This window comes from Anastrepha obliqua, chromosome 3 (genome assembly GCF_027943255.1).
Source record: "Anastrepha obliqua isolate idAnaObli1 chromosome 3, idAnaObli1_1.0, whole genome shotgun sequence".
Taxonomy (NCBI): Eukaryota; Metazoa; Arthropoda; class Insecta; order Diptera; family Tephritidae; genus Anastrepha; species Anastrepha obliqua.
This window is the reverse complement of record NC_072894.1, coordinates 71,248,689-71,262,439: the sequence shown is the minus strand read 5'-3', so window position 1 is coordinate 71,262,439 and position 13,751 is coordinate 71,248,689. Positions and strand designations below refer to the sequence as shown.

The following is a 13,751-nucleotide window of genomic DNA, read 5'->3' as shown; positions in this document are numbered from 1 at the left end:
TATGTTAGCAGCGCCAAAAAACTACATTTATTTGGAAGCGCTTAATGAGTATTAGCAATGAAACTTACTAATACCACAGAAGAGAGTTGATAGCATTGAATATAGGGAATCATACCAGTTTTGCTGTTGTTGCAGTGTTTGCTTTCATATGCGCGTTTTGCGTTGAGCGAGCAGACCCCACACATAACGAGAAGAGAAGTGGCGAATCGAAGACGAAGGCGTAAATATTTTGCATACTTTTTTTAACACCCTTTATAACTAATACATGCTCGCATTTCTTTTTCTTGCTTTGCAACTATGCATGTTTTGGTTGGTAGTTGTTTTTTATTTTTGTTGCCTCGCTAGCTAGTTGCCGGGCTGTCTAGCCCTTATGTCTGGCGTTGCGCACGCTACGCTTGAGCAAGGCGTCTCAAGGTCTTTACATTCACTCGCCCACAAAGTTGCAAACAAATAGTCGAATGCTCTGCGATGTTGGCTTGGTAACAAACACGCAATACATTAGTGGGTAAAACTATTCATAGCAAAATATGTAACAATGTTGTTTACAAGAAATTCATTAAAAGGTTACAATTTTTACATTTAGATTTTATACAATTTTTCGAATCATTGGGAGTTGACGTACTAAAAAAAAACCATTTTGTTTCCTATAGAGTGTTTTAGTCATTTTTACAGTTTTTGCTCGCTAAAAGCGAGCCTCGTGGCTGAAAACGGTAACAGTTTTCATGGTACTAATGCTTTAAAAGCTAATCAAGCGCAATTTTCATGGATTTCGTTCGATCAATTTTAATACTAGCGAACTAAATATTGAAACCGCTTGAATAAAATTGGACACAAAAAGAAGCGCTGTATACACATATGAATGTATGTGGGGGTATCATGGGAGCTTGAACTACGTGAGATAGCATCAAGTACTAATGGTCGTGATCAAAACGAGATGAGCTGGCGCAAACGGTAGCCAAATCAGAATTTACGGTCAAGAAGTTTTGCATTTTTTGTATATTTGGTGGGATTGGTACTTACAGTCATACTCTTAATTTAAACCTGAAATGTACACAATTGGATCATCAGGGGGAAGAAATTGGCCAAAAGGTGCAATGAGACTTTCCTTACCTCATTAGCAACAACATAATAATTAAATAAACAACCTGCATTATTTATACATACCCCCTTCCCTTATTTAAAGCTAAGAATTTGTTTTGTCGCCAAATGCGACCTTCTTGTAGTGCTTCTGCTTCCACTAGTCGACTCCACGTGTTAGATGGCCTACCATATCTCCGACTGCCTTCCTGGTTCCAGTTTAGGGCTACTTTTGTACTATCTCCACATGATTTTCGCGGTGTGTAGCGAATCCATTTCCACTTTCGACGTCGGATGTCAAGATGAACGGGTATTTACTTCGTTAATGCCCAAAGGTCGATGTTAGTGATGGAGCCAGGCCAGAAAACGCGCCAATTTTGGGAAAACTGCTATTGATAAATGCCTGTATGATGAATTCTATGGTGTATCACGCAACTTGCATTATTTACTTATTATTGCATAAATATTTCAGAGTAATTCCCTAGTATTTAGTTGTGCAAAATTACCCATATTTTGTAATATCTCTTACACAGTTTATTTCTCTTTGTACCTTTGCAGGTCGTATATTATTGATTGCAGTTGGCATTTCATTGAGCGTCGCATGCATCAGCGTTTTGATTGTTGCCATAAATTGTTATCGTGTCACGGCGCTGAAACGTCGTGCCACTGTCGCTCTGACATTACCAATTCCACTGTTGCCCGAAGATCAGACACTTCTGCACACTGAGCCGGACAATCCTGTACCCGTAAGTAAACCACAAAAAAACATAATAATATTAAAATCAAAGCTTTCTAAATTTTTTCTGGAATTCTTTAAAGTTTAAAATATTTTCATAATAGATAATATAAAGGTGATTTTGAAATAATGAGTTCTCAAATTAATTCTAACAATACAAATTTCTCCAGAAACAACTTCACAATTTCCATCTTAACAGTTTCAAAGTTATATTAGGGTACTGTTTTACCAAGAATTCACACAGATATTTTTTTTTTTTTTGGGATCAGGGAATATTTCTTCCGCCCTATCTTGATTCATGCCTGATACGATTAACCGTTCCAAGAGACTATTCGCCAATGTTCTGATCCTCAAGAGGTTGTATCCTAGTAAACTGAACCCCATTCTTCGAAATGGTTTGCATTCGCACAGTAAGAACTGAATCAGTTCTCCTTCTTACTCTACAGCTCCTTCAAAAATCGTTATATGAGGATACGTCCTGCCTGAAAAGGCGTATTATTTGTTTTTCGAGAGGCTGAAATGTCACGTTCTTCGTTCTTAGATAGTTGACCAATTGATAATGCGTTTCCTTGCATATTAGTCCACCCACTTAGAGCCCGTTCTCTTTAACTTATACAAATCAGAAATGCTGTAAATGCCTCGTATTTGTGGTGTGCGTCTTGATGTTGTTCCACAAATGGAGCTGCCTACAGTTTCAAGCCGACTCCAATGGCAGATATTTTTATGAGGAGTTTTTTCATGGCAGTAATACACTCGGCGGTTTGCCATTGCCTGCCGAGGGGCGACCGCTATTAGAAAACTGTTTTTCTTAATTTTGGTGTTTTCACCGGGGTTCGAACCAACGTTCTCTCTGTGAATTTCAAATGGTAGTCACGCACCAACCCATTCGGCAGAAATGCACTTGGAAATTTGCCATTGTCTGTCGAAGAGCGACCACTACTAGAAAACACATTTTCCTATGCTCTTGTGAATATCGAATTCATTTTACATGGTAACTCCCCAGGCATCTTACGTTCTGTAATACAATTATCAAGTGCGAGGTTATCTATCGTATGACGCAGGCACAGGTAAACACAGGTAAATTCAAAATTATTATCCAAAAGCTATTTTACAATAAAGTTAAGCAAATGCTTTATCAATACCAGAATGTGTATATACAAACGAGTATGTATACAAATGCATGTATATGACTACATACATATTTCTGTATGCATGTTAGTGCGTGAATTGCGAAATATTATCCACCAGCTACTGTCACTGCAATAACAATTCAAATTATACCAAAGTGCAATTCTTACCCGAATTTGGCATACAATAAAATTTTAATGCTTCAATTTCCTCTTTTGTTCAAAGCTAATGGCTTTATTCGTAGACAAAACAAAAATGGAGAAAAAGTAAAAGAAAAAAGGGGATACTTTGTGCGTCAGCGATTTTTAGCTAAGCGAATGTAGTATTAGGTGAAAAAGGGATACATATCCAGCCAGACATGACTTACGTTTATGACTGCAAGTATGTATATATGTAAGTATTGCCAAAACCTATTGAAATAAATACAGGCATAGCTAATGGTGGTACATATACATACTTACATATATGCATGCTAACTTAAAAGCGATCCAGTGAATTGGAAAAATTGTTGTCTGAAGTTTTGCAAATCGAAATACACACACACTTACTTATATGCATTTTGATTACAACGTTTATATGTAAGTACATACTTATGTAGCATATTGTTGCTTATGACCTTCTGTCTGGCTTTATCCGTAAATACATACAGGGGCATACAAATATGTGGATGGCTAATACATATATATACATATTTCCCAGTATTGTAGTTATCAAACATTCTCATTTAGTATGTATGTATGTACTTAAACATGCATACATCCTTTAATTGTTTACTTTGGTGTGCTTGTTATGCCGACTACTAGCAAATACCTTTATTTGCTGTCTACAGGTAAATTACAAACGCATATTAGTCTCCACTTTCCACCAAAAAGCGTTTTTAAAAGCCTTTTTATTAATCAATTTATGCGTCTGGCCTTGCATTTGACATAGATAACGTGCCGTATCGCATGCGCCTTTTTACTTAAACGCTAACGCACACATTGCACATACATACAGACTTACATATATGGAGGTGATTCGATTTTAAAAATACATACATATACATATACGAAGCTGATATGCATGTACATATGTACATGTTCTTTATTTGTGCATAGATATATAGACATAAATGCATACTCATGAGTTTTATAATTGGATTGCTATGCAGTTTTCGACATTAGCTGCTTTTAAAAAAAGCTCAAATATATGTCGAAATAAGGAAAATAAATCTAAGCAGCAAAAAATAGATGAATACAGAGATTTATAGACCAATATGCTTAATTGCACCAACACATTATTGTAAGTTTAAGATAATTTGGTTAAATTTTCCAATAATTTATTTACTTAAGAGATGTTCGCACTTTCAGCTGAATTGCCTTATTTCCGTTAATCAAATTCTTGATCTACTTAAAATATATGAAATTAGCGCTCACTTAAAAATGTTTGGCTGATCTTTTCTCTCTACCATTGTACTGTGCGCCTTGCTATTGTTCTACAAATGTATGCATCTACCCATACCTTAGTCATGTGCTAAGCCACTGTCCCGCAGTGCGTATGAGTAACATTAAGAGAAAAAGCATTTCATCAAAATCAACGCCCATCAAGGCATTTGAAGTTTAACTGCTTGCTCACCACTTACCTATGTACATATGTGTTCGTACTTTAATAAAATAAATTTGTTCTTAAATTTTTCGAGCTTGAATAATGTATCCGATTAGCAGCAGAATTTTGCTCGTTGCCAGGCACAGACCTATAATTTTAACTAATGCCACAGATCTACAAAAATCACTTTTTTTTGTATATAAGACTGGTTTCCAATAAATTTTTGTGCGCTTAACACGATTTTGGGGTACAAAAGGGTCCATCACGTCGAAACAGCCATGTAAACCTGTAGAAATAATCTAATATAGGAATGCATGCATAAATTATATATTTTTATACATATACATATATACATGCCTAAGCATACGATTTCCTTAACAAAAGTTCACCTAAACAACATCCGTCTAAGCAATGAGGCGTCGCTTTCGTTAACTTTTTTGTAACCAAAATTTCTAAGCATACCCAAAATATGCAAAAGGAATGCGTCTACATAAGTTAAGTCACGCGGAAATAAGAGACGCAGACTATTAGACTGCAGACGTCCTTGAAGAAAATTGTAAGAGCTTTTAAGCAAAAGCAAAGCAAACAAAATGAAAGAAATCAAATAAACAAAGCAAAGAGACTTGAACGAAGGAAAGTAGATGTAAAATATAATAAACTTTTAAATAAGGAAAATTATGAAAGGAGAGGATTTTCAAAAGGAAGGAAGAGAATAAATATAAATATTTTTCATGGGGAATAGGTTTATGAAATTGAGAAATGTTTTGTTGAATTCAAATTTGAATTTTGAATTTGATTCTCCTGATAAAATTCCTGCTGCTAGAAGAAAGGGAAAGTAGTTAAACTACAATTTTCCTGCGACTATGACTACTTCATACTTTAGTACTTTTCAAACGAAATTATTTTCTTGAAACAAATTGATAGAGGTTTTTCAATATTCAAAAGAATCCGAGCAATTTTTGACTATGAGATAATCATTCCTTTTTGATCGTAATGGGTACCATTCAAGTGGATACCTCTCAGCCAATGTGTGATTTCGTGAGATATAATTTCCTTAAGCGATTATGCAAGCCCAAGAAAAAAACAGCCGCAAACTTCGAAAAATCAAAGAAGAAAACAACAAACCGAAAACAATAACAACAACAAATTACTGTAGTGGCATGCCTTCGTTGAATAATAACAGACACAAACACAAATGCAAAGTGACGAGAGCACGAATACAGAAAAAGTGAGTAAAGTATAAGTATATAACATACAAATGAAGAAAAAGTGTAAGCGAGAAAACGAGAAATCGAGAAATAAGTAGGAGAAATAATTGTACAAAACTCAGCTGAGTGAATTTCAGGCTCAACTGGCGCTATGCATCGTACAAATATATCTAAAGTGGAAGCAATTTGAGGCGTCTACCGAATACTTCAAGGACTTTTGCTTCCTTCTGGGCAACGAAGTGACGCAAAGAGGAGAAATAGTGAGCAAAAAATATATAACATGGCAAAAAATAAACACGTAGACAAAAATTGTTGTCACTTAACTAAATACAAACATATTTAGTCTAAATAATCTGGTATGAAAACGCATAAAACGTCTGAAACCCCGAACCAATTTACGCTGCCGCTGAATAAACTTTGAAAGTCGATTAAATGGCTGTGTAAAAGAAAGCACATGGAAATGAAAACGCATGAAGCAAAACTGCTAAGATGTAGCCATGCAATTTTGTGTGCTGAAATTGGCAACAAGAACAACAACAAAAATGCTGAGTGTGCAGGTCGCAAGAGAAAACGTGCTGTGACAGTTGTGCGTACATACGTATGTACATAGTGAGTATTTTAATGAAGGTGCAGTGGAGAAGACTCTTTAGCAAACACTCCATTTAGCTTAGCCATATAATTTGCAAAGGTGTCTGGCACGTGCAAGCCATTGCCAATTAATTTAATATGCGTGCGTGTGTTTGAATAGCTATTTTATTATTAGTGGCCTTTTATTGCTAAGCCTGTTTTTGAGTATAAGTTCAAAAATAAAAAATAAATAAATCTTCCTCAAATATGAGCACAGCCTAATGCAGTATTTTTTCTAATAACAATATCGACATGCTAGTTATATATGATGGAGTTAGTAAAATAATGAAATAATTCGTTTTTATTATTTATTTCACGGAAAGGAAAAATGTTCATGTTTGTAAAAAAAGGGTTGGACGCAAACGGGTTAACCTTCGAAGAAATAAAGATATTGAAAAAATACTCTACAATGTTATTTTGGAAGCTTCATTAGTCTTTTTTTTTTAGATATAAGCATTTCTACATATGATAAATAATAATAAATAGGTCAAGATGTGGGTGAGCTTAAACCACCCTAAGATCTTAGCCGATTTTTTGAAATAAATATTTTCAAAAGCTAATTTTATATATAAAAACACTCGATTTAGAAGTAGATGCTTTCCATTTCAATTCAACCGGGCTATTCGGGACATGTTCTTCGATTTCGATGTAACTCAAATATGTTGCTCTCTGGTCAAAATAATGAGACACGTATTTTTTGGTTCGCCCGAAAAACATTTTTCTCAAGATTTACCGGCAATTTTGTTTTTCGGCTCAAAATCGATTTTTTTATTTATATAAATTTTTTTTTTTAATTGCTCATATATATATATATAATTCGTGCGTACACCCTTTTTGGTTGTTTAGCCGAGCTCCTCCTCCTATTTTTTGTGTGCGTCTTGATGTTGTTCCACAAATGGAGGGACCTACAGTCTTAAGCCGACTCCGAACGGCAGATATTTTTATGAGGAGCTTTTTCATGGCAGAAATACACTCGGAGGTTTGCCATTGCCTGCCGAGAGGCGACCACTATTAGAAAAATGTTTTTCTTAATTTAGTGTTTCTCCGAGATTCGAACCGACGTTCTCTCTGTGAATTCCGAATGGTAATCACGCACCAACCCATTTGGCTACGCCGGCCGCCAATTCTGGGTTCAAACTGATAGTCATTAGTTGCACGAAAACAAAAAGTGCGAAACAGGTTTTTAACCAAAAATTCATTACTCAAAAACAACTGATTTTAGCTACTGGGCATTCAGCTCAATTGAAGTTTGAGGTGTCCTCTTGATTTGGAAAAAGTAAAAAACAAAAAATACACTTTTTGAAATATTGAATTTCGAAAAAATTTTTGGCTTCTTGTTTTTTTGCAAAATAAAAAATGTGCAACTACTTTTTTGCTATTGTTTGTATTGTACATGAAGTCGCTCGTGCAAGTAATAACCATCATTTTGAACTCAGTATCAATAAAATCGGTTCATTTGTGACTAAATTATGAGCAATTAAAAAAAAATGTTCTTATATCATTAAAAAAAATCGATTTTTACATGTCTCATTATTTTGGCCAGAGAGCAACATATTTGAGTTACATCGAAATCGAAGAACATGTCCCGAATAGCCCGGTTGAATTGAAATGGAAAGCATCAGTAATAAAATTTGATATTTTTTCCAAATATTTTGGTGGAAGTCTGAAGATCTAAAAGATGTTGCTTTATAATTCCGTAGGAAAAACAATATCGAGTTTTGTGTGTATGGAGAGTGATGCACCCTAATATGATATATGTAAATTATGGTGGGGCGATAGTATCAGAACATATTTTATTTATTTATTTTTTGGTACTGGCATAGCAATGAAACGCTATCTTTATCATAATTAATTAAATTCATAAAATATTACCCTGCGTTTCCCCAGCCTATTCTAATTGAAGAAAATAAACGAAATTTTACACAGCTATTAATGTATGAAATTTACGATTTTAAAGAAATAAATATAAATAAAAATTTTAAATAAAATAATAGTAATTTTTATTATAATAATAATTTGAATAATAACTTAGAAGACCATGAAAACGTCTTGAAATCAATCGAACAAAAAATGAATGCAAGTTATGTGTCGGCACGTGCGTACAAAATTTGGGATGTACAAATGAAAAAGTTTTTTTTTAATTAATGTTGTCGTAGACGCCAACGCAGACGTAGATGCGCATTTAAAGACCTGTTAACCAAACGGTTTAAATCAGGGCTCCACAAAAACAAAGTTAGAGCCATGAAGATAAAATCAAAGTCAAATGCGGCGAAACTGAATCAGCGAGAAAACGTCAAAAAATTCAAGCTGCTGACGTTAATGCCAAGAGTGCTGATATGCATACATATTCATGAAAGCTGCAGGGCGTAGACAAAACAAGCAAACGAATAAAAAGAAACAATAATTAAAATATGTAAAAAGTTAAGAGAGATTCATGAAACAAGACGCAACTTGATTAAAAACAAGCAGACGCTGCATACAAAATTAACCTTGTTTAGATGAAATAAAAAATAAATACAAAACAACGTTAGACACCATCAAACAAGCAACAAAATGCAAAGCAAAATTTCAGTTAAAAATCAAAAATCGAGAATGAAGATAATATTTATGCGTCAAATGCTTAGACAGCGTTCCTATAGCGAAACTTTTGTCGGCATAACAGCAAAATCTCAGTTAAAAATCAAACCTCGAGAAGAAGATAATATTTATACCTCAAATGCTTAGACAGCATTCCTATAACGAAACTTTTGTCGGCATAACAAAAGGCAACTCCGTAACTTGCAATTATTTCTGTTTTGCTGCCTACAATCAACAACAACTTTGATAAGAACGAGAACACAAACCCAACGCTTAAAAAAAATTAAAAAATTTAGAAAACGCAATTTATATAAATTAAGGTGCCTCACATAATATTTATTACATTTAAAGACTTCCAAAAAAATATTTTGGAGAAATATTAAAATTTCCGGTTGCTGGGACGATTTGAAAATTGCATCCAAAATTCAAATTTTTGAAAATAAATCAGTTTAAAAAAATTTCCCAAAAAACAACCTCATTTAAAAGAAAAGTTAAAAAGTTTGCATAAAAAACGGTAATCTCCCTTTTTCTCGTCGCTCTCTCGACAACAAATTAGCGTAACAAGAGTTGCCCTGTATGAACGCGGTATAAATGCAGTACTTCAAATACATGCATATTCATACAACCAACGGACGATAATCAGCAAAGGCCGCTGAAAACAAAATACCAAAGAAATTATTTTGATATGCGAAGAAAACAACACACAATAAAATAAGTTAAAAGAACAGTACTTCGAAGGACAACATAGTAATTAAATTTCACGGTCAGAAATACGTACATTCATATGTATGTAAATGTTTGCAGCTGTTTATACTAGGGGTGGGATTATTTTCGAATAATATTCGAATAAACATTATTCGAATAAAACGAATAATACTATTCGTTTCAAATAATTCGAATAGTTCATTATTCGAATACCTTACTATTCGAATACCTCACTATTCGAATAGTTTACTATTCGAATACCTCACTATTCGAATACCTCACTATATATTCATTTACATCAGGGAGAAAATGATTTTAAAAATATAAAAATTACATTGGCCCTTCTCATGGTGCATGCACTTGTACATAAACCGATTAGTAGTCCGCTAATCTAAATAAATATTTACCAAAAATATTCGAATAGTGAAGTATTCGAATAGTGATGTATTCGAATAGTAAGGTATTCGAATAGTAAGGTATTCGAATAGTAAGATATTCGAATAGTGAGGTATTCGAATAGTGAGGTATTCGAATAGCATCATTCGAATAAACGAATAAAAAATTCGAATAAATATTATTCGAATTACGAATACCTCTCGAATAAAAGATTTTATTATTCGAATAATTTTTATTCGAATAGTCCCACCCCTAGTTTATACCATACATATGTATTTTTGAGGTTTTGTAGTTTGTTAGTGCGAATAAGAATATTTAATAAGCAAATTGAAGAAATTAAATAAAATTTAGTATGTATGTACATATAAGTACAGATGTATCTACATATAGTTTTTCAGTTGGAAATATTTTATACTTATATTAACCCTTAAAGCTCAAAAATTTCTTTTCACTCGAAATAAATATATTTGATGTCTTATTCTAAATCAAATTTGTTCCAGGACTTTTTTGGTAATTGAGTGTTAAACTATCTAAACAGATAGACTGCCTACAGAACCGAAGTCGTTTAAGAGACTCAGAAATGTTTAATAGTGAAATATGTAGCTTTTATTATGAAATGGGATTATTTACTGAAATTTAAAAATATCATAAAAGTAAAGACTGTTCTGAAGATCTCTATTAAAGCACGCAATGTAATAAACTTAAACCTCAACATTTCATTTTTGGCGAGATTTAAGCATACAATTAAAAAAAACGGCCCCACTACAGCATGAATAACGGTCATATATGTATGTCATGGTCTACTAAGAATAATTCAAAGATACAGTAATTTCAAGCTTACCTATACAACATCCAAACTATTCTCAAAAGATGTAGTTTGTTTTTAGTGATACCACTAGGCATTTGATGGTTAGCTAAAGCAACCGGCCTACTCCTCTTTTCATTCTTTAAAATTAGCTTTGAATTGAAATGCATAAAGCTCGCTACTCCGATTCTGGACACAATTTTTTGGACTCAAAATTATTACTCTGAGCCGCCATATTTAATCAATCGATTCAAGTTTTCTTGGAATTAAGAGAAACCAACAAAAAATGAAGAAAATGCCGTTTTGCTTCTAAAACCGCATCAGAATGCAGGTAATACCTACAGTGGTTCAAGCGTCTAATCGTACATGCAGAGGGCTCATCTTAAATATTAGTTTTAAAAGAGAAAATTTGTTTAATTTAAAATAATATACACTGATTTTATTTCATAATAACTTAATTTATTTCGTCATATACAAAAGTTTTAAGTTTTCACAACATTTTCTTAAAAAAAAAACAAAAACAAACAAAACCAAAGAAATGCATGTCCAAACGAATAATCGTACAATACTGAGTCTTCTTCTGAAGCAAAATTTTGAGAGCAAACTTCGGCTGTCACGTCAGAGGGGTTTCGGCAGCAGAATTGTATCCGCTCAGTTCACACGCATTCTTACACTCGTTCAGTCAGTCGTTGTTTAGACGGCAACTAAATAATATTTTTTTGGAGGCTACGTTGATTTTTTTCGTATATCACTAGCACATCCTCAACTTTGTTGTAAACAAACCGCTGCCACATCCCCTGTTACGCGAGCAAATCAGCTGATTCTTTCGAAATCACTTAGAGCCAGTTAATAGTCTGATTTTTTTGGTCACACCTTCAGAATTCACTCTATCGTGGATTTCATCTACTAATTGTACGAGTACTTCCTATTTTTGTGGAGAATAAGCTACCGGCTAACTTCTAACTTAAAAAATGCAGTACGTATTAGAGGCAGGTTTTGCTAGATATACTCTTAACAAAGTCATTCATGTGAAAGAAAAATATTAACTAAGTAAAATTCAATTACTATTATTGATTTTTCACTTAATTTTTTCTTTTTATATATAGGGTTTTCAAAACAAAGGTGTTATTATGATATTCAAAGAAAAATGCTATTTTTTCATATAAATGATCGGACGTTTATTTCATTATAAAGAGGAAGGTATGTCGTTATTATTGGAAAAAAACATCAGACAAATGACCACCACGAACACACGGACAATATTTCATGAAAATTTTCATGAAATTTTCCATAACCGAATTGCAAAGTGGCTGCCCTATGTCCTCGATAGCCTCACGAATTCTCACTTTGAGGTCTTGAATCGACCCTGGGATGTTGGCGTAGACCGTCTCTTTCACGTGACCCCAAAGAAAAAAAGTCACAAGATGTTAAATCACAAGATCTGGGTGGCCAATTGTGATCACCTCTTCGAGAGATAACACGGTCGGAAAACTTTTCCCGCAAAAGATCAATGGTTTTGTTACTTGTGTGACACGTAGTGCCGTCTTGTTGAAAATTCCGATTCCCAATTCCGGCCATAAAAAATCTCAAATCTAATCTTAATGACACCTGTTATTGGAAAATCTTTTACTATCAAGAAATATGAGTATTTTTGCAAGTTCACCCTGTGCTAACCGATTTTTTTTTAAATATATTTCAAAATTTCTTCTTCGTCTTTTAATTAGATCAACGCATGACCAGTCGAATATATTACGCAATGAAGTATCAAAGACGACCTCCAAATATTTATTATTATATTTCATACACTACGCTGAGACATTCCATAAGCGTCGCCTGAAATAGCCAATATTAATTGTTAAATTAAATACACTGTCCACTCCAATTAATTTTACTCACCTAGGCCACTTTGGTGGACATTTCTTACTAAAAACCGATGTGTTGTCAGACCTTGGAAATTGGAATTCCTCTGTTATTACGGGTTTCTTCAATAACAAGGGTTTCTATCAAATATGAAACAGTTGCTTTATATAAACGAAGCCTTGATTAAAACTCTTCTTGCTGCATTTGACAAGAGTCATCATTTTATATACATACATACATCTGTTTTTCTTTTTCTGATTGGGAATGTAGCAAAATGTCCTATGTTTGCGAAGCTTAATTTTTCAGTTATGTTCTAAATGTTCTTTTTAATACCATAAAAAACTACCGTGCGGCCTAAACCATTGAAGGTTGGATGCTCCACACCAACTATTATTTTATTAAATTTTTTTGCTTAACTCCTGCCAGTCATCAATGCGGTCGACTAGCAAGCGACTCAACTATTTTGCCATTGATACTTTATTCATTCTTGCATACGTATGTATGTATGTATGCACGAATTATAATACATACGGGAATTTTTAGTTTTTCAGTGAACAAAGGTTTCATATTACAATAACAATTTTTTATATGTATGAATTTACTCCCGCTGTTCATACACATCGACTTATACGTACGTATGTACACACATGCAACCATATTGATATGTACATACATACATATGTGCAGGTTGCACTACTTTTTGTTATTCGGCATTTATTGCAGCCGACGAAATTCAATACAAAACATCCTGTTTGGACCAGACGCAGTGCAAAGTGCTGCAAGCCGGTTGTGTATAACGACTGTCAACAGAAGGAGATCAAACAAAGCATATATTTCGTTGAAAAGTGTAGCAATTCTGTAATAAACTAAAACAAACTAATTTTAGACTGTTGGAAGACATGCATATATATGTATATATGTATGTATAAGTATTCATGTATATACATATATACCCAAATAAACCAGTAGCCAGAAATTATATACTCTACTCTATTTGGTTTTGTAAAAGCAAACCTCTTAATAGATACATACGAACGTATACTGGTAT

General features: G+C 33.6%; 1 protein-coding gene across 3 annotated transcripts in view; it reads left to right on the top strand.

Annotated features, from left to right (window-relative positions):
- Positions 1-13,751, top strand: part of LOC129240536 (G-box-binding factor) — a 110,332-nt gene that overhangs the window by 71,109 nt on the left and 25,472 nt on the right. For all 3 annotated transcript variants that reach the window (XM_054876396.1, XM_054876395.1, XM_054876394.1), the window contains one exon: positions 1,636-1,823. The gene's annotated coding sequence lies outside the window, so the exon portion shown is untranslated. The remainder of the gene's footprint in view (positions 1-1,635; positions 1,824-13,751) is intronic.